This window comes from Montipora capricornis, chromosome 8, assembly GCF_036669925.1.
Source record: "Montipora capricornis isolate CH-2021 chromosome 8, ASM3666992v2, whole genome shotgun sequence".
In the NCBI taxonomy this organism is placed as follows: Eukaryota; Metazoa; Cnidaria; class Anthozoa; order Scleractinia; family Acroporidae; genus Montipora; species Montipora capricornis.
The window spans coordinates 40,249,474-40,262,209 of record NC_090890.1 but is presented as its reverse complement, the minus strand read 5'-3'; the positions used below and the strand labels follow the sequence as shown (position 1 = coordinate 40,262,209).

Here is a 12,736-nt window from a genome sequence, read left to right as displayed (position 1 = left end):
ATATTATCAGCAACGAGTCTAGGTATAAGTAAAACGGGCTGTGCTCTGCCAGGGGCAGATTGTTACCTAACTGATCAATACAAAAAACGTAGGACGTATCGAGGTTCCTGCGCACTTGTCCCAATTCATGAGATGAAGTGTTTGACAACGCTGGCCCGTAACTAAGGCACATAACATGACAAGTTTATGGGTAAGGTTCTGCAAACTGATCTCCTTAGGAGGATGAAGTGTCTTAAGGGTAAGTAAGAACTATTGAAGTGTCCCAGGTAGAAGTATAACGAGGGAAGGCTGGTCTTGTTTGGAAAACTCCTTTTAAGAACCTTTGAACGAGTGGGTGATTCCCAACAGTAACATTCCCATCAAGGACTATGAAGGAAGATAGGGCACTTCTCACAGTATTTAAACAACTGTACCCTAAACCCTTTCATAGAGTTCTTGTAGAAATTCCAAGACATCATTTACAGGTGGGTAAAGGGGATCCACAGCCCTCCTATCCGCAAATAACTGCCACTTCTCAAGGTAGACCCGGTATTGTTTCTGGGTGGCTGTCCGCCACGAGTTGAGGATTGTGTCTCGAGTTGCTTGTGAAATTCCTCTACTCTGGAGGGATTTCCGGATAAGAGGCAGGCCATCAGACGAAGCTGGCTGCCCAGGGGGTGGGGCTGTTCTGGGTTGAAGGGTAGATGGACATTGCTTTTGTGTCTTGGCAGGAGGAGTGGCAGGAGCTTGGGTACCATGGCTGTGTGGGCCAGTTGGGGGCAGTCAAGATGGCTTGAGCATGATCCATTTCCAGTTTCTGCAAGAATTGTGGTTGGATGCTAAAGGGGCGAAAGGCGTATAAAAAATAATTAGTCCAATCCAGAGTGAAGGCATCAATTGCCATGGATTGAGGGTCTGGAAGCCATGAGACATAGGTTGTCAGTTGATAGTTTAACCGGGAAGCAAACAAATCAATGTTAGGTGGCCCCAGGATGTTTACTATCCTATTGAAAACATCCACATCAAGTTTCCATTCAGTTGAGTCATCAAAAACCCTGGATGCTTGATCAGCGATAACATTGATTTTCCCGGGAATGTGGCTTATAGAAAGCCATATGTTTCTTGGGATGCACCACTCCCATATCTGTCTGGCAATGTCATTACATGGGAGGGAGTGAGAAAACCCAATGATACGAAAAAATGACACAGCGGTGGCATTCTCAGTCATAACACTAATGTGATCGTGGGTTACTCCTTACAAAGGGACTGCAAGCCCAAGAGAATAGCCTTTAGCTCCAAGTAGTTTGTATGGTGGCTTCCTTCTGAATTGGACCACCGTCCCCCAGTTGAGGTATTGTTCAGGTTTGCCCCACCCCACCCCTGGGTTGAGGCATCAGTGTACAAGGTATGACTTATCTTCCCATGATCAATCCTCCTCTTAGAGGTCAGGGCATTCCTGATCCACCAAGAAATGTCTGCAGATGCCAATGTAGATAAAGGCATAGTTTGGTCAAAATCCCTGTTGGTAGTTTTAAGAGCCGCAGCCTTTTCTACTTCTAGCTGACCATAGAAAAGTTCTCCGTACTCTACACCGGGAGGCAGGAAACCATCATGCCAATTAATTGTGCTACCTTTCTAATAGTGGGTGATATGCTGTCAAGGATTCTTTGAGCTGCACATTTCAGTTTCTGATGTTTATCTACTGAAATGGATACTGTCATATCCAGAGAATTTAAAAAAAACCCTAGGTGATGCAAGACCTGGGTTGGTATGGTCACTGATTTGACTTCATGAGGCAAGAAGCCAAGTCGTGATACAGGGTTAGGGTATCATCAATGTTTGCTTGGCACTCTTCAGGGGAGTAGCCTAATAAAAGGAGTCATCAAGGTAGCCACTTGATATATGTCCCAACTCCCTGAGGAACGAGAACACAGGTTTCATAAGTTTGGTGAAGAGACGGGGAGCAGAAGACAGCCCCTGAGCCAAGCATGTAAATTGATAGTTTCCTTTCCATATGAATTTGAGATATTTTTGGTGCTCTTTGGCGATAGGCACTGAATAGTAGGCATCCCGTAGGTCAATGGACGCCATGTAGCAGCGAGGTCTCATGAGCTCGGTACAAGTATGGATGGAATCCACTTTAAAATGATGAAAACAAACAAAGGTATTGAGATCCTTCAAGTTAAGGATCATGCAGAAAGACCCATCTTTTTAGGTTTTAGGAATTTGGATATTTGTGCATTGACATTTGCACTTTCCTGAGTGGAAAAATTAATTGGCCTCGGGATGGTGAACTGCACTGGGTAAGGAGAGAGTCTATCTTGTATCTCCTTACGGCATTCAAGATGCTAGGGTCATGTGCTAATTTTGTCCATTTTCCAAGAAAATGTTGAATTCTCCAAGCTATAATGGGAGGACAAGTCTTGTCACCCTTAACAGATAAAAGAGGAAAGTGACTTACAGTGTCAGGGGTCACTTCTGTGTCACAGATTTCTTCCCCCTGGAGGTGTTGTTCGCACTCCGGTTGTCTTTGTGATTGAACTGGTAATTGTTTCTTCTTCAGGGGTATCCTGATGGTGATTCCCCCTGCGATGGAATAAAAAAGAGCCCCTGGCTGAATAGGAGGATCTAGAATACTCTTCATAGCGCTTCCTCTTGTGGCCAGTGAGTTGTTTCGCGGCTTTGTTGCTTTCTTTGACTGTTTTCAGTCGTTCTGTAAGGTCATCTCCAAACAATTCAAGCCCCACTGGCTGTTTGCTGCTACATATGGCTTTGAAAGTGTCATCGAGATCTACTTTGACTAGATCTCGCCTACACATGTTCAGGTCATGTGTGGCAGAGGCGACCAGAAGCACCGAGCCTTTCCAGAATTCATCCGGAGAAGGCATTGTCCCTTCCTTTTCAAGGACTTCTCCTGTAGTTCCCATAAACCTGGCTATGGAAATGCTGCCCTTAACAAGTGACTCTCGCACTTTTTGTAACCGGGCATCCATGCTTCGGGTGGTTTTTTGGGCAATATCCCAGATCTCAAAGTTGACCTTTGTCACGGAGAAGTTTGCAATTTTCTGGCCTCTTGATGTTTTCCCTCCGTTTGAGTAAGGCTGGCTCATTTAGACCCGACGCCAGGAGACTGTCAACAAGTGACGATACTTTCTCATGTAGAGGAGGCTCGGTTTGTTCGTCCTCGGTCACTTCCTTAACCAGCTGTGCGATTTGAGCGCAATAGGACGCTCTTTCCCTTTTTGGCAGGTGGTTCCGTTGGCTTGTCGGCGGCGGCGTTTTCCTCGCCTTCACCCTCGGAGGAGTTCAAGATCTCATCCTCCTCTTCCTGTGCTGCATCGTAAGCAGCTTTTAATGTCTGCACTACAGGCGCCACATTAGAAAGTAGACTCGTTAGCTGGTCTACCTTGTGATTTAGTTCGACAAGGCCCAACTCGCCGGTCGTTTTGGTTTGTCCTGTACGTGTGGCACTGAGAAGTCTGGCTACGCCAGTAATCGTTGCTTTCGTGGTAGTGCCCGGTTGAACGTCCCCAGAAGGACGAGGGGAGCTTTCCCGCTCACATGAGGTTCGTGTCTTACTCGGCTTCGCCGAGGCAGATTTTGACTTTTGGGCTTCCTTGAAAAGCCCATCCATGCTATTTTCCTCCGCCATTGTGGAAAGGTGAAGCTCACCTTTAAGAAGAACTGATTTGCCTCGCAAATCTCTGCCGGATGGTGTAGATTGACGGGGAAAACACTCGCTAGAAACCAACCACACTACAAGATGGCGAACGCTCACGTAGAATGACCAACCGTGCGCATGCGTAGTATCTCGTGGGATCTCTGCGGTAGATGCCTCATAGAACTTCTTTTAAGTGTTGTAATGTAGTCATCGGGAAAAAAAAAAACCTTGTTTAGCCGTAATTAGAAAAAATTAGTTTAACTATATATAGATGTAAAAAGTCGTGGGCGTTGGTTGGTTGTTGAAATGGCGGAAGGTTTGTTGACGTGCAGGAAAGCAAAGAGTTGAAGAACGAAAGCCTGAGGGCAAAAGGGAAAAGAACGGAGAACACTGCTAAGAGCCATTAGCGGGAGCTGCCGGAAGAATCAATGACAAAACCCCTTTTTCAGTGGCGGCGAGTAAGGAAAATCCTTCAAAGAATTAAAGAAGCTCGAGATAAGCAAGAAAAAGAGAAAACTCGAAGAAAGTGACGCGGGTGCAGTAAAGTGTGAAAGGAGAAATTGATTGCCAGAAGAGAAGGAGGCGCGGAGGTGGGGAACAACTTGTCGAGGCTTTTGCTGCTGGTTTGGCACAGGACTGAACTGTTTGACCCTAAATATTAGAGTAAAGTAATTAGTATATTTAGTATTATCGTTAAGGTTGTAAAGGAATAGACAATGATTTTTAAGTAAGGTTAGTTTTATGTACCCTAATTAGTCTGTAATATTAGGCAAGTTTAGGTTTTCTTTTTTCCGGTAATATTAGGATCTACAATTTTCTTTTTTTCCCTCTCTTAAATTAAAATCATTAATTTATATTTGTTTATAACTTTCATCCTTTTGCGTTGCGCAATTGTGGGAAGGGGCGTGTGTGTGTCATTGTCTTTTTTCGTTTTGTGTGCGAGCCCACATTCACACAAACTACAACATGCTCAAAACATTGAAATAATTTGTTTATTTTTCCTATACCATTTCAGTAAGTTACAGAGTCAAAAACTTTTATTGTGGAAGATTTACCGATTCACCCCCCAAAAAATACATAATCTGCCCCAAGCCTCGACGAGGGCGAAAGCAAAGAAAAAAAATTATGTTAACTTTAATAAACTCCTTTACATATATGCAATGTGTCTAAAAATTCTTAAATTATTAGAGAATAATAAGCGTAAAGCTGATGTCTGATTATGTATTTGTGACGATGCCTGCCCCAGATCCTTTGAGGGTAAGCAGTTCCACAGAACCGCAACGCTATAGCTAAATTTTGCAATAGCAAGTTTTTTGAAGGCGGTCCCCAGCAGTAAATGATCAATACTGTGATATAGGTTGACAAATAGTTTGCTTAGATAATCACGTATAATTTTAAAAAACCGTAATGGCTTTCTGCATTTGTGGCTGAGCACTTAACCTCCATCTCAAGTTTATTATTATTCTATCAGCGCGATGTTGCAGCTTCTATGATTTACAAGAAAGCGTGTAACTGTATTATAGGTCAACAAGGAAAAATAACTGTGCGGGATGCTCTTAAGCGCCACTCTCTGCAGCTCGTTGCTGGTAATAACGTGAGAACATGAACAAACGAAAACTCTTTCTCTCAAAAACGTATTAATAATTTATGAACCCTACATCCTATCAAAACACCGATAAAACGTCACGTGCATGAGCTTACACCCGACAAAAAACTTCTCATTAGAATTCTTCATATAAGGAATAATAAGGTTCAGTTTGTTCTTCTTGTATGCGAATATTTTCCTCTCACATTTTGCATCATCGTTTGGACACGCTTTTTGAGGAATATTTAGGAAGCCGTCATGTTTTCTCGGGTCTAAAACCACGTTTATTAAACAGTCAATCTAACCATAGTTAATCTAGGGACTGGTTATGAAACCCTGAGAATTACAAAAGCAAGAACAATACAGTCGCAATTAGATGTTGAACCGACCGTGACCCTGCACAATCTTTTGTTTTTGGTTCGCAAGTTAATTTCGAATAAATTAGTCGAAGCTTTTGATTGGTTATCCTGCCGAAAAAAGCGTGTTTTTGTCGGGTTTTGTGCAGGGTCAAGGCCAAAAAAGCGAACAAAAACATGAAACAAAGAAACTTGTCGAGTTTCATAACCAGCTTACATCTATTAACTATGATCTAACAATACATTTCCTGCAAACTTCAGCAGCACTTTAGTTACGTAATGAATGGGTTATAATAGTCGCCTATTTAAATTTGCAATTGAGTTTTTGAAGGCGCTGCCGTCGTCGTTCTCAAGCTCCCTAAAGTACCCAATTAGGAAAAAATAAGTATTAATTGTTTTCTTAGTTTCTTAATCTTTTTTTTTAATACATTAGCCACTAGACTGAATTTCAGCTGCCTTCTCCATACCCTAAGTCACGAGGGGAGAGGCTACTAGTTTGCAGAAATACAATATAAGGGAGTTTGACGCCTCTAACCTTCAGTTATACATGTGTCACTTTTATTGAAAAAATATTGTTCCATCAAAATATAAATAGCACATATTTGCAAGAGCATTTTGTAACATCTCTGCATTTTACAAATTAAATAATCCTACTTTATTCAAAAAAATATTTCACATGAGAAAATATTTTACTATGATAATGTCTCGACCTCTGATCACCCAGGTATCAACTAGCGATGAAAGAATGCGCCTCTTCGCACAACAATAGGATCAATACCCTCGGCAACCTTATAATAATACTATCATCTCTGAAACTTTTAATATATCCTTATGTACTGTAACTATAGATGAACCATACTATATACGTCAAGCTATCTCCGGTGTAACCAAAACAACACAGACTACAACAACCCCCGAATGATTTTTACTGTGACGCGTTTCCAGTGGTTGATTCCACCATGGTGAAGAAGCTGTCCGATCTCCTGAGTGTCGCCGGTAAAGGTGGAACTGCATATTGCATGGGTCTTGTCCATCTGTTATCAGCTGATGAGCAGCTCACCTTCTGGATCATTCGCGGCGTCACTGGCATTTTCTTTGGAAGCTCGTATTCTCTTGTATCCTGTCGTATCATATTCATAAACTTGAAACATGTCGTAACGTCAATACAATCCAGAATGACAAAAAACATTAAAATTTTTCTTTGTCTTACCGGGATATGAAGCGCCTGAAAAGGAGAGCAAGTATTTCCTAAACCCCCCCGCTTGTTAACTTTCTGTCCACGTTGCCCACGTGATCCCTGCGAGACTGCCGCGTCTCCATCCGACGTCTGAAGTCTTTGTTGTAATGATCCCCCAGAATAGACTGACGAAAAACACAATTATTTAGGTGACCAGTTGTCTGAATAATTAAGACGAAATCAGAATAAAAATTGGTAATTTTTTAAAGATTTTCTTCTCTTACTGGAGTTAAGATGGATACGTGGACACTTCGTTGCAATAACAAAAACTTACCCAAGATTTAGGAGTTTTGGATGACCTCTCTAACACCAAGCTTGACATTGATCTGTAGTAATCGGTCTTTCGCCAGTACTGAGGATCTTCTTCGCTTCCATCTTGTGCCTTTCCCACCTCAATTGGTGGAAGAAAGGTACTTTCGCGTGGTGCATACGTAAATTGCCTATGAAAGAGCCATGAGAAAAATGATGTTACAGACGGGTTTCAGGGGATTAATTTTGCCATTCCGTTCGTTGAAACAAGGCATACTAAAATGCTCTTAGATAGCCAGAGCGACTGAGCAATAAAAGAACAAAAGTTCCCGATCAAATTTATAAACAGGTAACATATTTCTTTATTTATTTATATATTTACAAAATTCGCCCTGAGGCAGATGATCATACAATAGAACACTAAGGGGTCCCCTGCTAGGTAAACCAAAAACTTATATAACCATCCCCCTAAAAAGAATTGATACCCACTCCCTGGAACCTCAATAATAAAAGAAAAACCAAAAGAAAGAGTTATTCATAAAACAAGAAAGTTAACAAGAACGTGTAACAGTATTGGCGCGGCAGCACTTTGGTTAGACTAATTTATAAGGACGAATGTCATCTTGATTGAAAACTGAACTTAGTTTATTATGGAAAAAAGATTTTAACTTTTTCTTAAAACGTAGTATCTCAACCTCCGATGTTATAGCGACAGGTAATGCATTCCATACATTAGTTACTCGGATGAAGAAAGAGTTCCGGAAAAAGAGATGTATTAGAAGTGTCGTTATTGAGAAAAAGCCCAGAAGATCCCTAAAGGGAACGCCCACAACAAAACTGAACAAGGTTATCTAGATCAATGTCAATAAGTCCATAAATACACATATAGAAAAATAATAAATCAAGATATTCCAGCCAGTAGCTAAAGCGGGAAAAAACGCGACGAGTGAAGCATACAAGGAAACGAGAAGGGAACATGGCGCAAGGTTTAAACTGACTGCTATAATTAGTGCCCTGAATGCTGACCAAAAACAGGTGCAACTAATAGTTACTAACCTTTCACTGGATTGAGACAAACCAGACGCGACTGAACTTGGCGGGGGAGGAGAGGGTGGAATAGAACTTGCATTGCTAAGTTCAGAGGGATTCAGGGGGCTTTTTGCTTGTCTGGAAATTTCTCTGTTTTCATCCCAGATTTTTCTGAACAAAAAAGAAGAATTCGAAGCAAGTGTATTAACAGACCAAAATCTCTTTTATCACGTTACCCCGTTCGGATTCCCGGTAAACGGCAGTCTGGCTGAATTGCTGTAGTACATATATTTTGATCGGCAGTGGCTGACTTATCAACCGTTTTGATAAACTAATGGTAACCTGTGCTTTCAAAAGCGACAGCTCTGTGATACCTGCTAATCGAACTGATTCCTGAATAGCAAACAAAATGGTGAAAACAAAGGTGGTAGCGACTTACCCTGCAAGTCTATAAGAGCTTGGATCGTCAACATTCCACAGACGTTTCTATACAATGTAAAATGTCAAGAATTGCTCAATAAAGTAGAAAACAATAGAACGATAGATATAATATTTAGCAGAGAAAACAAAAAGAAGTTTTCTTGCGACTGCATAAAATTCAAGAAGCCCGCGCAATACCAACCTGACCAAACATTCCAATATACTGGCCGTCCAGGGTCCAGAGTCTTGCGGTGCAGTCTTCCGAGGCAGACAGCAATAAGGGACCTTGATCACGTGACAAGTATTCTATACTGACCACTGAACCTTGATGCGCATGCCATCGAGCGAGTTGAGGTGGTTTACCCTCTGGACTGTCATCTAAGCTTCCCGCACGCTGAGTTGTAGACCACACCTTAAAGGACAATCAACCCTAACAGTTTGTGTATATTGAGAATGAAAGTTCTCAAGTCGACATCTTTTGGTGTGCCTGAGGGCTTAGAACTCGGCCCTATGCTGTACTCAATGTATACTGCTCCACTTGCAGAGATAATCAAGCAACGTAACAAGGCTCATCACTTACATGCCCATGACACCTAGATATATATTTCTTTTTCCCCAATTGATATGAGAGAACCAGACCTCTCTCTAAGTCAAGGATTGAGTAGTGTATTCAGGATAACGACTCAACAAAACTAAAGCTGAATAATGACAAGACGGAACTTTTCGTTCTCATATACTGTCCCTGTGTTTTGGAACTCTCTCCCAGGAGAGAGATTTCTTAAGAAAAGGCGCTATATAAATGTATTATTAATATTACTATTCTTATTATTACCATCATCATCATTATTATCATATGCCACATCCTCAACCAATCAGAGGTGGACAAGAAAGCTTATTTGGCTCATATGATCATCGGCATATGTTGCGAATAAAGTAAAATACTGTGGTGTTGGTTTATGACATTCGATTGAAAACCACTCTTTCGCGGTACTGAGAAATAAATTAGGCGCAACCATGCCATCGACCAAGTAATATAATGCAATTTACGTCTCTTACTTGAGCAATGATAGCCTCTGCTCTTGAGATGCAGTATGAACGGATGTCGCACACTGTGATGTAACCATTCGAGTCCCCAGTAACCATAATGTCGTTGCTGGGGTCTGTTGCTAGGGCAGGAACAGTGGTTTCATATTCGTAGGCAGCGTGGAATCTCCCTGAAAACACAGCGAAGCCCTAACTTCAAAACTAGTAAACGATTTGTACTTTGGTTTTTCAGACGTCGCGTACTAGGTTAACCATGACCTAGCTTTTTTTCCACTAAGCTTCAGTTTTGATATGGAGAGCACCACTTTTACTCCACCTCCTGATACGTACTAATGTTACGGCTTCACTTCGTACAAAAGCCTCATCATCATCATCATCATCAATCTTTATTTAAACAAGAAATGATATCATCTTACAATGGTCTTAAATAGTGTGAATTGAACCTAAATAACAGTAACGCAGCACCTAACTATTGAAATAACAGAGTAAAATGCAATAAAAATTAAGAGTAAAAAGTTTATGTGTATTAATGTGTGGCCACCATGTAAGAGAATGGCATCAACGAGGACTCCAAGGGATTTATATTTGACAACCTGGTCAAGGGGTGTGTTACTAACTCAACTGTAAAGTTGTCATGAATTTGGGATAATTTGTGTTGGCTCCCTATAAGCATGTACTTTGTTTTCTTGACATTCAACGTTAACTTATTTGCTGTCAGCCATGATTTAATTAATTCCATATCACGATTCATTTTAAGTTCAAGGATATAAGGGTCGTCTGCAGATGAGGTAAGAGTTGTATCATCTGCATACAGTCTGGGTTTTTGAAAACAATTACATGATGGAAGGTGATTAATATAAATAGCAAATAACAGAGGTCCAAGAAGAGAGCCCTGTGAAATGCCACATGTCCGATTACAGGAATCAGATTGGGTCCCATCTATAAAAGTTATCTGTTTTCGACCAAGTAGATAGGACTGAAACCACCTAATAGATTAAGAATTGACACCATAGAGTCTCGCTCAATTTTTTTGTTTTCCAAATCTTGAATCAGTGGGCTCTGAAGTATATTTTCCCGAAAAAAAATTCTGAAAAAATAATTTTAAAACCACAAAAATTGCTTTTCTTTTTTCCCGCCATAATCGGCGTGCGAAAAATGCTTGACGTATCATGTCAATCAAAGGTGAGGGGATTGGGTAACAGGCTTCATGCGCGATCTACTACCTTGGCATGTGCCTGAATGCTGATTGACTTAGCATAATTGGCTTTCAAGTAGGGGGCAGAGTTATTCAGCAGACCGTGAACAGCATGCGAAATCTTCAAGCTTGATTTTCTAGGGGTTTATTTTGACACCAAAATTACAACTTCTCGGACCTCCTGTCTCGACGGGTTTAAAGATATCACTTCCAAATTTTCAATTCTAATAGATTGTACTACCTCAAATACCGTGTGAGGAATTTTTCCTCTGTCTTCGGAGACTGATTTTATGGCACTTTGTTCTGCCCAAATTAAGTATGAGATGAGAGTTTCGACTTTGGTGCGTAATATTTCCGTCAATTCTTAACATATCAAAAATTCCTCACAAGGTATTGGAGTGCATTCATCTGTGACTAAGATGCAAGTGCGGTTGTTTTCGCAATAAAGTGAACGGGCAGGGGCTTCTGCAACAGACTCGGTCGTTGTAAGTTTGAGGCCTCAAAACTAAAAGGCAGTGTTAAATACTAAAAAACTAAAATTTTATTCAAATAATTCAATCTATCAGCTTTATTATGATGTATAGTTTGACCCTACACAAAAAATAGCGGTGCGACAATTTTATTTTTCCGCGGACACCTCGTTTTCCTTTACCGAGGCCCTTAAAATAATTTTTATCAATATTCCAATATGATTCATTTGTGACCTCTGTTCCTGTGGAGTACATAGGTCTGAAACCAGATTGGGGTGCCATTAACAGGGAATTATCACTGAAATATTTAAATAGTTGGTTAAATACAACTCTTCACTGAGTTTACTCACAACACGCAGAACTGATATCGGTCTATAGTTATTAAGATCAGATTTGAGACCTTCTTTAAATACAGTCATGGGAAACTCTAGCTTGTTTCCAAGCATCTAGAAATATTCCCGTGGTGATGGACAGATTTATTAAGACAGTTAAGCTGTGAGTAACTATACGTGCCGCCTCTTTTAGTAAACGTGCAGAAATGTTAACAAGGCCACTAGCCACGGTATTTTACGAATTAAATCAAAGACCTCTAGATATGATACTTCTGAGAAATTAAAGGCTTGTTCTGATGGCTTAATGTAATCCTTACGCCACATACATACCCATAGGTTCGTTGACACGGTATAAACACCAAAACTCCAAATATCCAGCTTCTGAAGAGACGAGTACAGCACTCTCCTGATTCTTCCAGTGAGCTCTTGAGGTAAGAAACAGTAACTTATCCACCGGCAGACCACCACTGCTGCTTCGACTAAAAAAGATTTAAGAGGAAACGCAAATTGAGGAAGAATTTTAAAAAAAAGGCAAAAGAAACGCAAATGGTAGGCATTTACTAGGTATATCTGTCTTGCACTAGTCCTAGCTTCATAATCTTGGCTTTCCTGTGAAACCAAACAGATATTTTAAAAACCAGAAAGAAAGAAGATACTACAAGGAAAATATACAAGAGAAGACACAAAAAGAGAAGAAAGAAGAAGAGGAAGACGACGAAGAAAGAACAATAACAAGAACCACGGTGCTACAACAACAATGGGAGATAAGGTATTTCTACTTTTGTGTGTTCTCTCACGTTGCAGTTGAAATATATGTCTGACATATACAACCACGTATCTCCATTCTCTAATCATCATCATCTTTATTTAAAACACGGAATCCCATTCATTTAGAGAGAGCAGTGCAAAAATCTCAAATATTCTACTAAATTACAAATGTGAAATAAAACATTTCAGACTTGTCTGTCCTTTAATAGTACCGAGAGAGAACCGTCCCTCCGTCCTAACCCTTACCCCTTACCAGCCTCAGTATATGGTCTTGGCACAAACAAATTATGCGTTGAATTTCTTAGATTATAGGAATGCACAGAGTTTGTACTATTAAGAATTTCAGCAAAATGATCTGATGCCATTTGATTCTTTAATTTATAAATATTGTGGCTTACTGCTTCATGTCTC

General features: G+C 40.6%; 2 pseudogenes; both read right to left on the bottom strand.

Moving 5' to 3' along the window:
• Positions 1 to 2,462: 2,462 nt before the first annotated feature.
• LOC138014014 (uncharacterized) lies at positions 2,463 to 3,631 on the bottom strand (annotated as a pseudogene).
• A 996-nt stretch (positions 3,632 to 4,627) lies between these two features.
• The window catches only part of LOC138058944 (cilia- and flagella-associated protein 337-like), a 38,337-nt pseudogene continuing 30,228 nt past the window's right edge, over positions 4,628 to 12,736 (bottom strand).